At 51.1% G+C, this 5,143-nt stretch overlaps 1 long non-coding RNA gene across 1 annotated transcript in view; it reads right to left on the bottom strand.

Annotated features, from left to right (window-relative positions):
- Window positions 1-5,143, bottom strand: part of LOC142599226 (uncharacterized) — a 1,086,559-nt gene that overhangs the window by 411,226 nt on the left and 670,190 nt on the right. The window lies entirely within an intron of this gene.

Genomic DNA, 5,143 nt, shown 5'->3' with positions numbered 1-5,143 from the left:
GTCGTGGTTTAGCCCCAGCCCGCAGCTGAGCACCATGCGGCCACTCGCTCACCCCCACCCCATCCCCCCACCCTGGTGGGATGAGGAGGAGAATGGGAAGGAAAAGGCAAAACCTCGTGGGTTGGGATAAGGACAGTTTACTGGGACAGCAAAGGGGGAGGGAAATAACAACAACAGTATCTATAAGAGAATATACAAAACTGGTGATACACAATGCAGTTTCTCACCCAATGACCGTACAACTCAGCAGGCTCAGACTTGTCCCGAAGCCAGACCTTCCCCCGTGCCACGCCTCCTGGAGCCGCGCCACCCCTCCCTGACTAGATCCCCCGTTTATGCTGAGCATGATGTCACCTGGTATGGAATACCCCCTTTGGCTAGTTTGAGTCACCTGTCCTGGCTGTGTCCCATCCCAGCTTCTGGTGAAAATTAACTCTATCCTAGCCAAACCCAGGACATCATCCACCCCTTATTCCATACCATCAATGTCATGCCGAGATCCTACACTTCCCAATTAATCACCACCATTTTCCCTGTCTTTGAGAGAGAGAGACACACACACACACATAGAGACATCATTCCCTCAGTCTATGGGCCATCCCACTATGATGTCCACTGAGTTCATTTAGTCAGTGACTTTGGGCTCCATCTATCATAACAGTCTCTCAGGGCAGGAGAGATGGTGTGTGCTGATGGATTGTTGCATACTGCATCCGGTAGTCGCGGCTGGTATATCTGGGGTGGTCTGTGCTTGTGGTCTGTGGGTTGAAGATGTTGATTTCAAGGAAATTGTTGGGTGCCAGTGGCTAAGGCCAGTTCTAGTTCCATCATCACGGCATTCATCCTTCATTAATTTGGGTGATTCTTACTGTAATACCATTGATATAGCATATAGCAATGATAATGTACAAAGACAGGATTATTTAGCAATTAACAACAGACAATTTAATTTAATGGCTATTATCACCCAAAATCAGATCCCCCTGAGGTGCACATCGGAATTCCCCATCCTTCCGCATCACCCACCAAATGCACCCAGGTCCTTGAGCAAAAGCAATCCCGCAGATGGGTTTGCTTTTCTCTGAAGCAGGGCTAACCCAGACTGTCTTCCCCAACATACTCTTCATATGTACTATGGGGACTTTATCCCCTTCTACTGGGCGTGGAAATTTTGATTGGGCAGGGCCAGCTCGATCGGCAGATCCCCTAGTGTTAACTAACCAGGTGGCCTTTGCTAAATGTGTGTCCCAGTGCTTGAGGGTCCCACCACCCATTGCTCTCAGGGTAGTCTTTAGCATCCCATTGTACCTTTAGATTTTCCCAGACGCTGGTACATGGTAGGGGATGTGATACACCCACTCAATGCCATGCTCTTTGGCCCAGGTGTCTATGAGGTTGTTCCGAAAATGAGTCCCGTTGTCTGACTCAATTCTCTCTGGGGTGCCATGTCGCCACAGGACTTGCTTTTCAAGACCCAGAATAGTGTTCCGGGCAGTGGCATGGGGCACAGGATATGTTTCCAACCACCCAGTGGTTGCTTCCACCATTGTAAGAACATAACGCTTGCCTTGGCGGCTTTGTGGGAGTGTGATGTAGTCAATTTGCCATGCTTCCCCATATTTATATTTCAACCATCGGCCTCCATACCAGAGAGGCTTTACCCACTTGGCTTGCTTGATTGCGGCGCACGTTTCACATTGATGGATGACCTGTGAGATGGCGTCCATGCTCAAGTCCACGGGCCCATCTATACGTCGCATCTCTTCCTTGATGGCCTGAGGTGTCATGGGCCCACCGAGCTAGAAATAATTCACCCTTACGCTGCCAGTCCAAATCCACCTGAGCCACTTCAATCTTGGCAGCCTGATCCACCTGCTGGTTGTTCTGATGTTCCTCAGTGGCCCGACTCTTGGGTACGTGGGCATCTACATGACGTACCTTTACAACCAGCTTCTCTAGCCGGGCAGCAATATCTTGCCATAATTCGACAGCCCAGATGGGTTTGCCTCTGCGTTGCCAGTTGCTCTGCTTCCATTGCTGTAACCACCTCCACAGGGCATTGGCCACCATCCATGAGTCAGTGTAGAGGTACAGCGTTGGCCACTTTTCTCTTTCAGCAATATCTAAAGCCAGCTGGATGGCTTTCACCTCTGCAAACTGGCTCGATTCACCTTCTCCTTCAGCAGCTTCCGCAACTCGCCGTGTAGGACTCCATACAGCGGCCTTCCATCTCTGATGTTTTCCCACAATGTGACAGGACCCATCAGTGAAGAGGGCATATGGTTTCTCATCTTCTGTTAGTTTATTATACGGTGGGGCTTCTTCAGCACGTGTCACCTCCTTCTCTGGCAACATTCCGAAATCTTTCCCTTCTCGCCAGTCTGTGATCACTTCCAGAATTCCTGGACGATTGGGGCTTCCTATTCTAGCCCGCTGTGTGATCAGTGCAACCCACTTACTCCACGTAGCATCGGTTGCATGGTGTGTAGAAGGGGCCCTCTCTTTGAACATCCAACCCAGCACTGGGAGTGGGGGTGCCAGGAGGAGCTGTCCTTCAGTGCCAATCACCTCTGAAGCAGCTCGAACCCCTTCGTAGGCTGCTAATATCTCCTTTTCTGTTGGAGTGTAGCGGGCCTTGGATCCTCTGTATCCCCGATTCCAAAACCCCAGGGGTCGACCTCGAGTCTCCCCTGGTGCTTTCTGCCAGAGACTCCAGGTAGGGCCATTCTCCCCGGCTGCGGTGTACAGCACATTTTTTACATCTGGTCCTGCCCGGACTGGCCCAAGAGCTACAGCATGAACTATTTCTTGTTTAATTTGTTCAAAAGCTTGTCGTTGCTCAGGGCCCCATTTGAAATCATTCTTCTTCTTGGTTACATGGTAGAGAGGGCTTACTATCAAACTGTAATTCAGAATGTGCATTCTCCAGAAACCCACAACACCTGAGAAGGCCTGTGTCTCCTTTTTGTTGGTTGGTGGGGACATGGCTGCTATTTTGTTGATAATTTCCATAGGGATCTGACGCCACCCATCATGCCACCTTATTCCTAAAAATTGGATTTCCTGTGCAGGCCCCTTCACCTTACTTTGCTTTATGGCAAAGCCAGCCTGCAGCAGGATTTGGATTATTTTCTTCCCTTTCTCAGAAACTTCCTCTGCTGAGTTGCCCCATACAATGATGTCCTCAATGTATTGCAGGGGCTCTGGGGCTTCACCCTTTTCCAGTGCAGTCTGGATCAGGCCATGGCAAATGGTGGGGCTGTGTTTCCACCCCTGGGGCAGTTGATTCCAGGTGTACTGGACGCCCCTCCAAGTGAATGCAAAATGTGGCCTGCACTATGTCACCAAAGGGATCGAGAAAAATGCATTAGCTAGATCAATTGTGCCTTACCATTTGGCTGCCTTTGACTCCAGTTCATATTGAAGTTCCAGCATGTCTGGCATGGCAGCACTCATCAGCGGTGTGACCTCATTCAGGCCACGATAGTCTACCATCAGCCTCCACTCTCCATTGGACTTGCGCACTGGCCATATGGGACTGTTAAAGGGTGAGCAGGTTCTGCTGATCACTCCCTGACCCTCCAGTTGATGAATTAGCTTGTGGATGGGAACCAGGGAGTCTCTGTTGGTGCGGTATTGCCGCCGGTGCACAGTTGTGGTAGCAATCGGCACCTGTTGCTCTTCAACCCTCAGCAACCCCACAACAGAAGGGTCCTCCGAGAGACTGGGCAAACTAGACAATGGTTCAACTTCCTCCACTTCCAAGGCAACTATTCCAATAGCCCACCTGTAACCTTTTGGGTCTTTGAAATACCCTCTCCGGAGGTAGTCTATGCCAGGATGCACGGAGCCTCTGGCCCAGTCACAATTGGGTGCTTTTGCCACTCATTCCCAGTTAGACTTACTTCAGCCTCCAACAGAGTCAACTGTTGGGATCCCCCCGTCACACCAGAAATAGATATCGCTTCCACCCCTTCATAGTTCGATGGCATTAGGGTACACTGTGCACCAGTGTCCACTAGGGCCTTGTACTCCTGTGGGTTCGATGTGCCAGGCCATCGGATCCACACAGTCCAATAAACCCTGTTGTCCCTTTCCTCCTCCTGGCTGGAGGCAGGGCCCCTCTAATCCTGCTCATCATAGTCACTACTCACCTCTTGCCAAAAAGGACTTAGAAGTCCCTTCAAGAGGATCAGAAGTGCGATCAGGCCTTTCATTTGGTCTGGGGGGCTGCCCGGTGGAAACTGGAGCAGCATTCTTTCTGGAAGAGTCCCTTTCTACAGCTGTCTTGCCTTGTAGCTCACGTACGCTTGCCCGCAGGGTTGAGGTAGGCTTCCCATCCCATTTCCTCATGTCTTCTCCATGGTCACAGAGATAAAACCACAGGATACCTCGTGGTGTGTACGGTCTATATCCCCTCTCCGGAACAGAAAAACGCTTACTCCTAACAGCTGAAATATGGGTCTGTACAGGTGGGGAGTAAGACATATCCTCTTTGAGTTGCTGGACGTCCTGGGACAGTTTCTCCACAGCCGAGACGAGGGAGGAAGAAAGGCTCTCTTCATATTGCCGGAGTCAGCCAGGCACTTCGTCCACTGTGGGTGCCTCTTCACTCTTCCAGTCGATTACTGCCAGTGAGTTGGCGTACGATGATGGTGCACTTCGCACAAATTATCGCCACATGGGTCGGGTACACTGGACTTCATCAGGGTCTGTGGGCAACTGTGCATTGTCCGGATCATAATAAACCATCTCCCGCACAGCTAATTCCCTCAGATATTGGATACCTCTCTCCATGGTGGTCCACTTGCCTGGCCGACATACGACATCTTCGCTGAAAGGATACCTTTCCCTCACACTTGACAGGAGGCGCCTCCAGACGCTGAGGGCCTGTGCCTTCTTCCCAATTGCCTTGTCAATGCCCCCTTCCCTAGACAAGGATCCCAGCTGCTTGGCCTCCCTGCCCTCCAGTTCCAGGCTACTGGCCCCGTTATCCCAGCAGCGGAGCAGCCAGGTAATAATGTGCTCCCCTGGAAGGCGGCTGAAATCTTTCCGCATATCTCGCAGCTCACTCAGGGACAGGGATGAGTAATCACTTCTGGTTCTGGCTCTTCTTCTTGTTCTCGTGATGGCCCCAGTTAAT

This window comes from Balearica regulorum, chromosome W, assembly GCF_011004875.1.
Source record: "Balearica regulorum gibbericeps isolate bBalReg1 chromosome W, bBalReg1.pri, whole genome shotgun sequence".
NCBI classification, from domain to species: Eukaryota; Metazoa; Chordata; class Aves; order Gruiformes; family Gruidae; genus Balearica; species Balearica regulorum.
Note: the sequence above shows the minus strand (reverse complement) of the source record. Positions and strands in the feature narration are given on the sequence as shown.